General features: G+C 36.6%; 1 long non-coding RNA gene across 1 annotated transcript; it reads right to left on the reverse strand.

The window, feature by feature from the left end:
- Positions 1 to 13256: 13256 nt before the first annotated feature.
- On the reverse strand, positions 13257 to 15819 carry LOC127148881 (uncharacterized). The gene is made up of 2 exons (XR_007820077.1): positions 15412 to 15819; positions 13257 to 15305 (listed from the first exon to the last, which is right to left on the reverse strand). It is a non-coding gene; the product is annotated as an uncharacterized LOC127148881 (long non-coding RNA).
- Between the last annotated feature and the right edge of the window lie 740 nt (positions 15820 to 16559).

Below are 16559 nucleotides of genomic sequence, written 5' to 3' on the forward strand. Positions count from 1 at the left end.
TCAACATCAGTCCTCGCATATAAATAGAGTCTTTCACTTCAAAACAGTGCGTGCACATTTTGGCAGGAGAGCAAGCTCAAACATCGTCCACCTTCTCCCTTTCCTTGAGTTTTAGGTGAGAGCATAGAGCAAAAGAGAGAGAGAGAAAGAGAGAGTTCATCCCCTCCATTTTTCCCTCACCATTAGGCAAAGATCAAAGCCAAAAGTATCAGAAATCATACTCTACGACGTAATACCTTCTCCTATATTCCATTTTATATTTTTCTTGTATTGTTTCATAAGATGTAAATCATAGCCGAGGGACCTAAAGTTATTTTTATGAAAGCAATGCATTTCTTCTTTCACTCCAATATTTCTTTTACTTTCCATGTTCAATCTGCTTGGTTAACTTACGAGCAATGAATCGTGTTTTTAATAACTTGAGAATCATGATGTTTGCGTTATGAGTTTTGTTGAGTTAAAAGTGAATATCAAAGCATTGTACATTCGAGAGAAGAATAATGATGTTTATTGTAATGACCTAACAAGTGAGAACACGTAATTAACTAAGCGAGCGGCAAAAAGATTATAGCGATACAATCTTATCACCAAATTCATCCTTCGCATACATTGCCGAGAGGCCAATGTGTGTGGCGAAAGCACCTAGAGGTTGCATGCCTTAATTAAAGTTAAATTACTAATAATTCACCCAAGATTATTATATATAAATCATAGCTTAAGTTTGTGTATTTGGATCCCAAGAGGCAAGCAAGTATCGCAAAGGCTCCGAAAGGTCGCTCGCCCTAATTTGAAGTTAAGATATGCTTTATATTGCCTTGAAGTATTAAAGGACAAATTAATGTGATTAGATAATTAAATTGTTCCTTCATCGCCATGCCTAGACATGAGTTTAATTTTCATTTCCACCATCTCGTCATGCTCACCTTGCACTGCCAAGCACCTTAGTGTAAATAAGTAAGATATAATTATATTATGCATAACTTTACTGTGTGGTTTATACTGCATGATTTAGTTGCATGATAATAGAATTAGAAGCTTAAATTCCCTGTGTCTGACCCTAGACTTACCACGAAACCTCTCTTCACTTATACTTGTGTGATAGAGAGGAAAACTTGCACGACATGCATATCTTTAAAAAGTTAGTAACACATAAATAGAAATGCATCTTTTAATGCATAACCCTATTTAGCCGCCTAATAGTCGATCACTTAGAGCCCAGCATGATAAATCCACGATAGAGACTTATGCATATATAATATATCAAGTAGGATCCCCCAAAAAGATTCAAGCCTATCCTTTTATTCAATTAGGACTGCTCCTACCCCTTGTTTATTGATTGCGCTCCTCAACAGTCGCTTCGCTTTCGGTAAGTAGGTTGCTAAGAAAAAATGGGGAGTTCTTATTCACTTATTGAACTGCATTCCCATTATTTTATCCCTCTTATGACTTAAAAACCTTCATAGATTGAAATAGAAGGCTCAAAAAATTTGATAGAAGCTTGCTTTTTTCTTGTTTCTTTGGAGGACGTAGAAGTCTGTCGGAATTTATGTCCTAAAACTCATTGTTTGTAATCATATTATATTCAACGAAGCTATTATTGAGAAATTGTGAACTACAATCTTAAATCCAAAAACTAAGGTCTCGAGGCTATTTTGAGTAAACTTGAACTTTATGTAGAGACATAAACGTGGATTAAGTTCGAGTATATAGCCTAAACAGTCTATAGTGTATGAATAAGGTTGGGCGCCTTATTTTGGAAACACTCTGCATGCATCCCGCTTTGTAGTTAGTATCGATGTGATCCTAAATCGTTCATGTAGAGACATGGAAGTGGGGGCATCCTACGTAAAAAGTTTACGTAAGACTGGAACCATGAAATAGTCACTTTTAAGTTATAACACCATTGACTGTATAAAATTGACTATTTCGATTATTGATGACTTGGGTAACTTAATCTTAATTATGAGTTAACTATGAACTTATGTTCAAATAGAATTATCCTCAGATCTGCATAGGTAAGGGTAGCTTAAAAGCGTTGGCTCAATAAGCCTCCCATTTAAAGGGTAAGACCGGTGGATGGCTAAGGACATACGGTGTAAAACAAAATTCACTCCTACACGCTTTAGGGTTAGTAGATAAGGTTGTTCTCTTAAGGAATAAATCTAAGTTTTGAACAAGGGACCCCACCCTCTCATTGGCCCAAGAGGGATTCAGTTTATAGGTTGGACATTAAACCAATTGTTCAATGTGGATCAGTGGGACTTAAGGAGCAAGATGTAGTCTCGAGGGTAAAACAATATTTTAATCTAGCCGAGCTTATGAATAACCTATGAAAGATTAACTTGATGATCATAGTTATATCAAATGGACACGAATATAGCTATAGTGAGGAGAGTGCAACTACGGGACTTTAGTGGAATGACCGTTAGTTAACAAATGTTGATTAGCTCGATCTAAAAAGGTTTAGTCAGATAATCTTAGATCATTGGAGTCCATGATCTATAGATCCATTAGGTTTTTCTGCTAGCTCATATGAAATAAACTTAGAACAATATGATGGAATGAGTCGAATTGTTTCAATTGAGCGAGAAGAAAGAAACCGACAAGTATATGTGATATAGTCATCGGATTTTAGATTAGAGATAAAGCTTTATGTTTAAATGGGATTTTAATATTAAAAATATGAATGCGTATTCATACTTGGAAGCTCAAAAATAATGGAAATAATCAAATTTGTAAAATGTCAAAATGTTAACTTTTTTACTTTGAAAAATTAAACTTTGACCAACAATATATTCAAATATAATTTGAATTTTAAGAAAATGAATGCGGATTCATGATTGAGAGGTTGAAATTAGTCAAGACAGACAAAGTGGTAAAAAGTCAAAATGTTGACTTTTGCTTTGAAAAGTCAAAGCTTGACTTTTGACCTAATGACCATTTTTCCCTTTGACCAAAGTTAGTAGGAAAATCCAATAATTTGTTGGATAATCCCAGTACCCCTAGTGGGCTAGGTGTTGTCATTTGATGAAGACAAAAATTTCACTAGAGAAAGTGAACTTTGAGTTGTTGGGCTTTAGGGTTGCATAGACATGCAATTTTGAATGAAACAAATCTTATAAATAGGGCTTTCCAACTCATTTGATGGGTTGGACTTCTTGGGCTCTCTTAGGAATTAAAAGTTCTTTTTCATTCTCAATTATTTAAAAACAAAAAGGAAAGAAAGCCTAATTTTCTCTCCATTTCCATCTCTTTTTCACTCTTCTGGTTCTTTCATCCGATGGGTCCTACAATTCAGTTCAAAGTCTGGAGGATAGCAGGTCAACCTTAGTGGTAGTTCCAACAATAATTGGAGCTTCGAATGTAAGTATTTTCAAAAAACTTAATTTTAAAATTTTTTCGGTTTAGGGTTCCATGTTAATTAAATGTAATTATGGTAGAATTTTGATCCGGTTTCCACCATGCATGTTTTATTTCTATCATGTGGTATCAAAGCATGCTTTAATTTTAATTAATTGCATGTAGTAGGTTCAAATTTATTAGATAAATTATGGTTTAACTAAAATGAATAGTTCATGGTTTTGGCCCTAATTAAGTGTTTTGATTTATTAATTATTATAATTGGCTTGAGTTTTGTGGCCTAATTACTTGCTTAAGAGTCTGTAATTTTTTAAGAGTCTTTGAAGTTATGATTAGGCTATAACTGGCTCAATCGAGAGGACAGACTCAAATGTGTGCTTCAAGACCCAAAAACTGCCAGACCCAACCCGAAACCCAGTTCGGTACCGATTTCTTCACGCGCACCAACTTCTGACACGTGGTGTAACACTCGTAGTTAAGACAAGTAGTTAAGACAAGTAGTTAAAACTTGTAAAAGAGAAGAAGTAAAAAAAAAACAATTTACTAAGTGTCCTAAAATAAGATTTTGGATGTTGCACGAGAAGAGGTTGGTTAGTCCGCAAGAAAGGTTATGTGAGGAGAACTATAGAGGTTATTTGGGCATTTTGACAAGGCTAAGCTTTTTGGACAAGCTACATGGCAAACTTATGGCAATCGATTAAAAGTTAATCCAATTGTCTTAAGCTAATCACATGCATTTTTGCGGTCAAGTAGAAGGTGGATAAGAAGCAGGAGGTGGGGACTTATCAAGAGCTTAAGGGTGACTAAACTTGTTTAAGGATTAGTATAAATAAGGGTCTTCGGCCAAATTATTAGTCATGGTTATTTTAAAAATTTGAAGAGAAAAGATTAAGTGTTGAAGTGCTACCAAAGTGCCTACGTAAGAAGAAGAAGAAAATAAGGCTTTGAAGTTTAAGTAGCCAAGTTTAAGTAGTGTGAGTGTTTTCTTCAAAATATTTAAATGATTTTGAGCTTTCTTTAGGAAGTATTCACTAATTTGAAATAATTATTTAAATATGCATTTTTAAAGAGATTTCCATGAAAAGTTTATGTTATGTTGAAAGCATGTTTTATGCGATTTCAATAATTATGAAATGGTGTTTAAACCATTAGTCTATTTCCTATCAATGAGATAACTATCATGTGCACATAAAGAGTAAAGACAACCAAGTAGAAAAGGACTACATGGTGGAGCAAAGCTGGCCAATGTAGAAAAAGACTGCATTGTGTTTAGTGGCCTAAGCAAGAAGAATGAATCGGGATGTTCTTGAATGCTGATGATGAAAAGGCTATCTCAGTAGTCTAAATGCAGGATGATGAGTCCTTAGATAGAGAATGATTCAGGATTCTTGCCGAAAGGAATAATTTGACTAATGTGTGATATGTGAAATGTATATTGATGTGATATATGAAATGATATGTTTACATAAGATATGAATTTATGTGATTTGAAGTGTTTGGCGAAATGATGTTTACAAAAGGTATTTCACGAAAAGGATTTCATAAAACCTCATTGAGTCTTATAGACTTATGTTTTAAAGTTTTACTTCCAGGTGATCGGCGTTAAAGCCAAGTCGAGAAGAAGTAAAGGGCTTGCTAGGCGAGAAGAGATGCCAGGCGTTTTCTTTCTAAGCTTAAGAGTTGTACTTTTGTATTTTGTATTAAGTGTTGTAGAACGCCTTATTTTTTTTTATATAATAAAAGTTTTGGTTTGATTTACTTCTCTTGTATAAATTGTTTTATTTCCTAAAGTATGACAGTAGTTTAAGTTAAGGAAAAGAAGCTAGGCGATAAAGCAAAGCTTATGAACCTCAAGACCGAGTGTTTTTGCGTTTAACACATCAAGATACTCAAGTTACGCCGCATCTTGCAAGACAAGCCTATGGGACGAGGTGTGACACGAGGCTCCTTCCTCGCACGCCTACATGTCCACCCGACCTGGTTCGATTGTCCCACGCGTCCCTATGCCCTAACCCATCCACGTTTTCTTTGTTTCCTGCCTGCGACTATGCGATTCGCCTTGACCCAGTTGTTGACCCACATGCAAAGAGGTGGATTTGGTTGATTCAATAAGGTTTGGGTCGATTCTGTTATTTACGGGTCAATTTTGTTCCTTTTAGTCCAGTTCAAGGTGGTTTTGGGTCGGTTTAATGTAGATTTAATTGTTTTTAGTTAGTTCGAGTGGTTCGGGAGTGGTCTTTGTACTACGCAAAATTATTATTGTAATAGTTTAGTTGTTAGCTTAATTTTGGAGCTAAAACCAGTCCATTTTAGAGTGTTTATAATTAAATTATGTATGTGATAAATGTTTTAATTATTTTAAAATTTGTATGTGCATATTGTATCTCATATAGATTTAAAATCTCACCATTGGTTAACATGTTCATGCATTAAAAAATATGTTATAATTGTTATAATGTATAGTATTCATGTTAATTAATTGATATGATGAATTAATTGTTTAACTAATTAAATTAATTTTGATTAAATATGATTTAATAAAATTAATTAATTATTAATTTATTTAATTTAATAAAAGATGATTTAATTAAAAGTTAAATAACTAAGTATTTATATTAATTAATTTCTTTATAAATGGTTATACGATGGTTGTTAGATAAATGTTATAGGATTGTCTAAAGTTTTATGAGAGTTATAAAATCAATTAGGTTTCTATTGAAAGCAATTAACAACAACCCGAGAACCGGGAGAAAAACCATGATACTTTAGTTTTTATTATTTTTCTTATGAACCAAATACAATAGGTACAAAGGGAGAATAAATAGAGTACAATAGGAATAAGAAAGGAAAAGATTTAGGAAATATTTAGGAAATAAAATCTTATATTTTATTCTTTCCAAAAGTACTAATTCTAACACTCCCCCTCAAGTTGGGAGGTAAATATCAATGAGTCCCAACTTGCTAACGCAAAGGTCGAAGTGTGGTCGGAGAAGCCCCTTGGTAAGAACATCAGCAATCTGTTGGCTTGAAGGAATGTACGGAATGCATATGCTTCCACTGTCAAGTCTTTCTTTGATGAAATGCCGATCAATCTCAACATGTTTAGTTCTATCATGTTGAACTGGGTTGTTAGCAATACTAATAGCGGCTTTATTATCACAAAAAAGCTTCAATGGTGTCTCACATTCCTGATGAAGATCTGACAACACTTTCTGGAGCCAAATTTCCTCACATATTCCCAGACTCATAGCTCTGTATTCAGCCTCAGCACTGCTCCTAGCCACAACACTTTGCTTCTTATTCCTCCAAGTTACAAGATTGCCTCAAACAAAGGTACAATAACCGGAGGTAGACTTTCTATAAATAACAAATCCTGCCCAATTTGAGTCAGTATACGCCTCAATGGTCTTTCTATTTGTTTTTCTAAACATCAACCCTTTACCAGGTGTATTTTTCAAGTATCTCAGGATTCTGTTAACAGCTTCCATATGTTTCTCATAGGGAGCCTGCATAAACTGGCTGACAACGCTCACAGCAAAGGAAATATCAGGACGAGTATGGGATAAGTAAATTAATTTACCTACAAGGCGCTGATATTGTTCTTTATCAACTGGAACTTGATCATCAGAGTTTCCTAGTTTACAGTTGAATTCAATAGGAGTATCAGCAGGACGACATCCCAACATACCTATCTCGGTTAGCAAATCAAGGGTGTATTTTCTCTGAGACACGGAAATACCTTCTTTTGATCTAGCCACCTCCATTCCAAGGAAATATTTCAGATTTCCCAAGTCTTTGATTTCAAATTCATCACCCATTCTCTTCTTTAGTTGACTGATTTCTGTTTGATCATCTCCAGTCAAAACAATGTCATCCACATGAACTATTAGAATAGCAATCTTTCCTGTCTTGGAAGCCTTTGTAAATAAAGTATGGTCAGAGTGCCCTTGACTGTACCTTTGGGACTTAACAAAGGTAGTGAATCTGTCAAACCATGCTCTCGGAGACTGTTTCAGACTATATAGAGATTTTTGGAGTTTACACACCTGCTAACCAAATTGGGCTTCAAATCCTGGTGGAGGGCTCATGTAGACTTCCTCTACAAGGTCTCCATTCAAAAAAGCATTCTTAACATCCAGCTGGTATAGAGGCAATTCTTTGTTCACAGCAACAGATAGTAGGACTCTAACAGTATTCAATTTAGCAACTGGAGAAAAAGTTTCTGAATAGTCAATACCATAGGTTTGAGTGAACCCCTTGCAATTAACATTGCCTTGTGTCTATCAAGTGTACCATCTGCTTTGTATTTTAGAGAGAATACCCATTTGCATCCTACAGTTTTATGTCCCTTGGGTAAAGCACAGATCTCCCAAGTTCTATTCTTTTCGAGAGCCTTCATCTCTTCCATAACAGCATTCTTCCATTCAGGACACTCTAGAGCAGTGTAGATATTTTTTGGTATTATGGTAGAGTCAAGGCTTGCTGTAAACGCTCTAAACTGTAGAGAAAGATTATCATAGGAAACATAGTTGCAAATGGGATGTTTAGTGCATGATCTGGTACCTTTTCTCAATGCAATTGGAATGTCAAGAGAGAGATCATACTCATCAAGTTTTCTTGTATGACCCTGTTCAGCTTCATCGTTACTGGTTTCTATTCTAACCTCAGTCTCATCATCACGGTTCTTTTCTTCCATATTTTCAAGAACAGCAAAATCAGACTTGTCATTCTCACTCATTGTATTATTAGTACAAGGTTTTGTAGGGTTTTCCATACCTTGGTCTCGAGGAGGTTCGAAATTTTGGACTGGAGACGGCGGTTGACTAGTGGGGGACCCAACTTCCTTTCTGAGATTCCTCCTGTAATATGTTTTCCAGGGAACTTGGTTTGTGTGTAAGATTATGGGATGAGGATCAATGTCAGACACGGTAATAGGAGTAGGTTCAACAAATTCAAAGGTGCTGTTAGACTCTTCACTCACATTCTCCCCCTGAAGATGGCTAATGGGAAAGTAGGGTCGGTTTTCACAGAAAGTAACGTCCATAGTGACAAAATATTTCCTAGACGGCGGGTGAAAACATTTATAACCGCGTTGGTGAAGGGGATACCCAACAAACACATAGGCCTGAGCCCGAGGGGTTGGTGAAGGTAGACCCAGGTAAGACGGGTATGGTTATCAATGAAAGTTACAAACCACCGCTTTCCCGAGGAGGTGGTGACCTTGGAAGGACCCTAAACGTCATTATGGATGAGGTTAAACGATTGTGTAGGTTTATATGGTTGTGAGGGAAAAGAGACTCGATGTTGTTTAGCCCGGATACACACATCACAAGATAGAGAAGAGACATCAAGTTTAGAAAAAAGGTGGGGAAATAAATATTGCATATATGTAAAGTTTGGGTGGCCCAGTCGAAAATGCCACAACATACAGTCTTGTTCAGAAGTGCTAAAGTAGGATGACAGTAAACTAACCCTAGACAAACTACTACATGAGGTATCATCATCAAGGATGTAAAGTCCCCTACTATGCCGGGCAGTGCCAATCGTCCTCCCCGAGCTCATGTCCTGAAAATAAACCGATTCAGGTAAGAAGATAGCTTTACAATGCAACTCACGAGTGATCTTGCTTATAGATAACAAATTGTAAGACAGTTTAGGGACATGCAAAACATTCTGGAGAGCAAAACCGTCAAAGGGAACTATTTGTCCTTTGCCAGCGATCGGAGCTAGAGAGCCATCGGCTATTCGGATTTTTTCATTACCGGCACACGGGGCATATGAGATAAAGTGTTCCGAAGAACCTGTCAAGTGATCTGTAGCCCCCGAGTCTAAGATCCAGGGATTCTTCCCATCAACGCTAATAAGCCCAAGGGACTGAGGCATACCTGACTGAGCAATGGCACTCAGAGTCGGAGTCTTGGTCTGGCTCGCAGTAGGATCAGTTGATTGAGAAGTGCTAGCAGGTGTAGTCTCACTAATGTAGGCACGTCCTGAGTTCTGTTTCTCGTTGGAGGACCGTTTCTTACCTCCTGGGGGACGACCGTGGAGTTTCCAACACTGATCCTTGGTGTGCCATTGTTTCTTGCAGTGCTCACACACAGGAATTGACTTCCCATTATTCTTGTCACTGTCATGATTTGAGGACCGAGCGCTAAAGGCAGCGGAGTCAATGGTAGGGGTAGTCAATACACCCATGACATTAGTGCGATCCTCTTCCAGGCGGACTTCAAAACAAACTTCCATTAGGGAGGGAAGAGGTCTTTGTCCGAGTATACGACCACAAACATTATCAAATTTGGGATTAAGTCCTGCAAGGAAGTCATAAACACGGTCAACCTCTTCAAGTTTAGCATATTGTGTACTGTCATTTGGTGTGTCCCAAACTGTCTCTCTGCACAAATCCATCTCTTGCCAGAGGAGAGAGAGCTTGTTAAAATAGGTAGTTACGTCCAGGGTCCCTTGTTTGCAATTATGGACCTGTTTTCGCATTGTATATAACCGAGAGGCATTCTGTCGTTTCGAGTAAAGGGTCTGAGTTGTATCCCACAAATCTTTTGCTGTGGCTACATATAGTAGAGGCTTGCCGATCTGTGGTTCTATACTATTAATCAGCATGGACCGAATAAGTGAGTTCTCTCCTTTCCAGAGTCGTTCCAAGGCGTCTCCTGGTGGAGGACGTACAGTCTCTCCAGTTAAGAAGCCGAACTGGTATCGACCTTCGAGGAACATCTTTATTGATTGGGACCAAGAAAAATAATTTTGACCATTTAATTTTTCGCCTGAAAAATTCCCTGTAGACGAACCCATATAATTTGACTGTGAATTAGGGAACGAAGTTACCGGGTTCTTGGAATACATCGGCAACTCGGTTGGTTTGGAATGCGTTGAAGATTCGCCCGCTTCAATGTCCGATCTGTTTTGGGGTTGATCGATTTCGTTACCAGAAAACAGCGGTTGCTGTAAAGAGTCAGCGTACAGCTGCTGCTTACTGTACTGATTTGACAGATTTACGGTTGAGGGTTGCTGTCCGGAGCTCATAGACGGTGCGTGAGGATGCGGATGGCTGGAAGGGTTTGACGGTTGGACATCCGACGGCGCGTAGAAGGGAATGGGATGGGCGGTGACGTGAAATGACGACGGCGCGTGGGCCCACGCGTCGGACACGAGCGGCGCGTGAATCATCTTCTGGTCAGACGGCGGCGCGTACGGCTGCGGAACCACTCCCGTTGGGTAGATCGGCGTTTTCTGTAGGTTCTGGAGCAGTTTCTCCATGGCGGCGGCGGCGGCGGCGGCGTCCACGGCGGCGGTGACGGGGTCAGTTTCAATCTGGGTTTCTCCTAGGTTATTTTCTAGGGTTTCGTTATTGCTTTGCTCTGATACCATATTGAAAGCAATTAACAACAACCCGAGACTTACGTGGAAACCCGAGAACCGGGAGAAAAACCACGATACTTTAGTTTTTATTATTTTTCTTATGAACCAAATACAATAGTTACAAAGGGAGAATAAATAGAGTACAATAGGAATAAGAAAGGAAAAGATTTAGGAAATATTTAGGAAATAGAATCTTATATTTTATTCTTTCCAAAAGTACTAATTCTAACAGTTTCTAAAATCTATAACAAAGATAAGTTGCATGCTCACCTAGGTTAAACAAATATCTTCCAAACTTTTCATAGAAATAGATCGATATATTGTAAAACTGGTTACAAAAGGCTCACCTAATTCGATCTTGTCAACAAGTTAGATAAGATGACTAAGGTTGGAAGTTCTTAAGTTGACGGTTTACGAAACACCTGCTACCTGAAGATTGTAATTAGTTCTTGAGCCTAGTTAACCTAGTTTAATGAGCATGTGTGAAAGGTATGAGGTAATAAAACAGGTTTATCACCTAGACATCGTGAGTTAAAATCTGGTATAATGGTTATACTCGGATGTTTCACCTGGACTTAGAATTTGTTTAAGTTAGCCTAAACGTAATCTTGAAGTAATAGAAAACCTTTAAAACCGTTATAAAACACTTCAGCTAGAAAGAAGTAGTGTACTTTTAGCTCTAATGTCCCTAAGAGTTCAAATCGTGAGGTCCATGTAGGGTTTTGGGCCGTGCATAGGAGCGGACTCTCTTTGGAGAGTGTTTGCATGGATAAATATCAAGGTGAATACGGGAAGTAGTTCATAGTAAGTGGGTGAGGGATATGTAACAACATATCGCACAGCCTCTTCCATTAGGTCGCACCGTGAGATTCCTATAATGTGTTTGCTTGTCTGCCCTAGAGTGACGTTTCCTTGGAGGGTTTTATTATAGGATTCAGAACACTGTGAACTCCAAAGATGGATAGGTTTTCTTAGATCAGTTTTCATATTGATTTTTTACTTTCAAAAACATATTGGTTATGATCTCTAAGTTCCAAAAATGGCAAGTTACACTTACAAGAATTAATAAGTTGTTAGTACATTCTCAACCAAAGAAGTGATGACTAAGTGCTATAAAGAATTAAAGGTTATTCTAGAGTTAGAATCTAGTCAAGATTGTCTTGGTTCGAAGGAGGAATAATCGACTACCCTTCGATGGAGGTTATTTTAAACCTTTGAAATATCGTTGCAAAACATAATAATGAAGGGTACATTATTACTATTTGCTAAAATAAATTGGTTTATAAAGGATTGTAGTTTTTTTTACTAAGAGAATATATTTGTTTTTTACAGCACGACTAGCTCAATAGTTCAACTTTTAGCTTCCGGAAAACTTAATGGGGATAATTATCTGGCATGAAATTAAATCTTAACACGATACTAGTGGTTGATGATTTAAGATTTGTCTTAACTGAGGAATGTCCTCAAACCCCTACCTCTGATGCTAACCAAACTAGTCGAGAAGCATATGATCGATGGGTAAAGGCTAGTTAAAAAGCTCGTGTCCACATTCTTGCCAGCATGTCTGATGTTTTGGCAAAGATTATGGATTCATTAAGAGAAATGTTTGGGTAACCAAAATGGTCCCTAATCAAATATATTTACATTGTATGTATGAAGGAGTGGGACCTCTGTTAAAGAACATGTCTTGGACATGATAATGCAGTTCAACATCACCGAAGTAAATGGTGATACCATCGACAAGGTTAATCAGGTTAGTTTTATCGTTGAGTCTCTTTCAAAGAGCTTCATACAATTTCAGACGAATGATTCCTTAACAAGATAAAGTTTAATCTGATAATTCTATGAACGAGCTCCAACAATTCAAGAACCTTACCATGGGTAAGGGGAAGCAAGTGGAAGCAAATGTTGCTACCACAAAAAGGAAGTTTTCAAGAGGATCGTCCTCAAAAATCAAAGTTGGACCCTCAAAACCTAATGCTCAAATAAAAATGAAGGGAAAGGGCCGGAAGACTCCCAAGCAGAACAAGGGAAAGAAAGTTGTAGAAAAAGGTAAGTGTTACCATTGTGGCTAGAACAGGCACTGGTTAAGGAACTACCCAAAGTACCTTGCAGAGAAAAAGGCAGATTGAAAGGAAACACAAAGTAAACATGATTTACTAGTTGTTGAAACATGTTTAGTGAAATATAAAAACTCAACCTGGATACTAGATTCAGGAGCCACTAACCATATTTTCTTCTCAAAATAGTTATTGGAAAAGGCTTTCAGAAGGCAACATCAGTCTCAAGGTTGGAACATGAGAGATGGTTTCAACTTAAGAATGTCTTGTATGTATCACAAATGAAAAGAAATTTAATATCTATCTTTTGTATTTTGGAACAAATGTATGAAATATCTTTTGATTAGAAGCCTTCATTTTCTATTAGAAGTATATATGATTAGAAGCCTTCATTTTCTATGAAGGTATTCAAGTTTGTTATGCTATACTTGAAAACAATTTATATAAGTTAAGACTAACACAAGCAAATTTTGTCTTAAATATTGAAATGTTTAGAATAGTCGAAACTCACAATAAAAGCCAAAAATTTTCTTCAAGTGCCTATTTATGGCACTTGAGACCTGGTCATATAAATCTCAATAGGATTGTGAGATTAGTTAAGAGTGGACTTATAAATCAGTTAGAAGATAACTCTTTACCTCCTTGTGAATCTTATCTTGAAGGAAAAATGACCAAGAGATCTTGTCACACCCCCTCCCGGACTACCTGCTACCTTAGACCGAAAGATGGCGTGAAGCCGACGAACAACGTTATTCTGTACCTGTATCTGTCGACTCTGCTTAAAATTTTCATGTGATGAACTTGCCAATCTAGTATATAAACTATTGTACATGCCACAAAACACATCGGATCCTAGGCTAGTCAAACACAGCTAGTCAAACACATACATGAAATGTACCTCAAAATTTACCAATTTCACGAGTAAACCTAAAGACACCTTAATCAAAATATAACCAACAAAATTTACACAACTACAGCTCCTAAAGCTTATACAAACTGTGGAGTATCTATAACATACAAGGGTGTGAATACATCACAACACAACAGACTTTATGCCCAACTCAAAACACGTACTGGCAATCGATAATGAAGCTTCCGCAGACTAAGGCAGTCTATCAGGCACCGGGAAGTCGATCTCTACCTGGAAAATGGGTAAAACATTTTGGAAAGGGTGAGCTATGGAGCTCAGTGAGTGACTCAGTTTAAAACTATGAATTTAAAGATAAGAGCACGTGAAAACTTTACACATATAAATCTGTTTATACAAGTCGTAAATGTAAATGTGTAATAGTAAGAATAGCTTCCTTAAATACTCAGCATGTTCATCATTGAAATCTAGCAAGGCATATCAAGTATATCGAAGCATTTTAACTAACATGACGAATCTACGTTGTGTAGGGTACACCTAGTACAACAACGTTTACAAGCATTACGATGTAGTGGGGCCCGCCCAGCACTCCCATCGTCTTTGTCGTAGTGGGGCCCGCCCAGCACTCACGACAGCATCGTTGTTACGGAGTACACTCAACGTCAACAACGAAATCTAACCATGTGCACACGGTAATCTCTAGCCTCAGGCTCAAGATCTCAGTCATGTAGTTAATGAAAATTTCATAAATCATCATAAAATATTAAAACATGCCTGCTTATAAATTTTACACAAAGCTCGAACTTTACTCAGCTCTTTCGTGGAAAATTGTAGTTCTTAAAACAAAACTTCATACTAATTCATGCTTTGCTTAAAATATTGTGGTTTAAATACTTTCCAAACATTTAATATCTATGTGCTAGCATAAATTTCTTTAAGAAATCTAGTCTCCAAATGTATACTTGAAAATAGTCATGAAATTCAAATACCTTTCATGGCTTCGTAAATAAACATTTATCGCATTCAATCATAATAACAGTTATGGAAAATATTTCAAAGTTGGTTTTGTCACTCACAGTCTTGGGCTAGATCCTTGGTCTATAAGCTCGGTTTAATTCTTCTCGGCCTGCCAACAACCCAACCGAGTATTAAAACCTTAAACATTCTGGTTTCCTAAAGATATACATAACATGTCGCACCAAAGATGACGCTCACGAAAACAAAGCTTAAGAAATAAAATCCTATTTCAACAATTCTCTAAAATTTCCAGATTTCTAACATAAACTTCAAAGAACTATAACTTTCTCAATACTTAACCAAAATGAGTGTTCTTTATATCAAACTCTTCATTTTGAGATCCTCTAAAACTTACCTGAAGACATATAAATCTGATTCCCCGTGCATAAACACATATAACCCTCAAAACAGAACCACTTCCAGAATCGCGCGCACACGACCTCTTTAACTTGTTCCTACGATTTAACCAATTTTTAGTCGTTTTTGGTTTACAATTTCTTCATGAAAGTTGTAGTAAATTGAATAAGCTTTCCAACCATACCAAATAGAAATTCTAACTCCACCGATACACTCTGAAATACAAGAAAAACCAGAGACCTCCTGATTTCGAGTGAAAACCAACTGCCCTGTTATCTTCATCAAAAAGCACCAAATGAAAATCCGAATTTGCTCCAACGTTCTTCATAAAGTTTGTTTAAAAATGAGTTAAATTTCAGTAAATGTAAATCTCACCTCTTAATTCCTTTTGAAGAGTTCAAACCGAATTAAAAACCAGTGATGTGCAGAATGAACTAAAATTCAGCCATTGATACACTTTGCTTGAGTTCTCCTCCTCTTCTTCAACCTAAAAATTCTAGTAAAATTTCTCTTCTTCTTCCAAACTCTCTCTTAGAAGTTCTCTGCAAATTGAAGAAGGAAAAAGAAAAAAAAATAAAGGGAACTTGGATGTCTTCAAACTTGGCGGTGAAGGGAAGAGAAGAAGAAGAAGAAAAGAGAAAATGAAATTTTCTTCTCCTTTTCTTCTTTTTGTCCTTTCTTTTCTTTCTTTTCTTTAATTAATTTAATAAAACTATTTAATATATAAATATATATATTTATATTTACACTTAATTTCCATTTTTTTTCTTTTTTTTTCCACATTTAAAGAAATTAAACCAAGAAAATACCGGGTTTACAGATCTTATAGTGGAAAAGGTCTCAGAACAGAAATACATTTAGACCTCGTACATTCGACCTTGAATATTTGGACCTCTGTGGACCAATGAATGTCAAAGCTAGGTGAAGGTATAAATATTTCATTTGTTTCATTAATGATTATTCGAGGTATGATCATGTTTACCTAATGCATCATAAGTCTGATTCTCTTGAAAAGTTCAAAGAATATAAGGTTGAAGTTGAGAATGAATCCATATTCATATTTTTAATATCTAAATCATATTTAAACATAAAGCTCTATCTCAAATTAATAGCCGACGACTATATCACATATATTCGTTAGTTTCTCTCTTTTTACCTAATTCGAACAATTTGAATTATTCCAACAAATTATTCTTAGTTAGTTATATATGAGCTAGTAGGAGAATCTAATAGACCTATAGATCATAGACTACAATGATTAAAGATTAATTGGCTAAACCCTTTTAGACCGAGCTAATCAACATTGGTTAACTGACAGGTCATTCCATTAAAGTCCCGTAGTTGCATTTCCCTCACTGTAGATATATTTTTGTCCATCTTATATAACCATGATCAGTAAGTTAATCTTTCACAGATTGTTCGTAATCTCGACTAGGTCAAAATACTGTTTGACCCCCGAGATTACATCTTGTTCCTTAAGCCCACTGATCTACTATTGAACAATTGGTTTAAGGTCCAACCTA

The sequence above is a fragment of the Cucumis melo genome, chromosome 4 (assembly GCF_025177605.1).
Source record: "Cucumis melo cultivar AY chromosome 4, USDA_Cmelo_AY_1.0, whole genome shotgun sequence".
NCBI lineage: Eukaryota > Viridiplantae > Streptophyta > Magnoliopsida > Cucurbitales > Cucurbitaceae > Cucumis > Cucumis melo.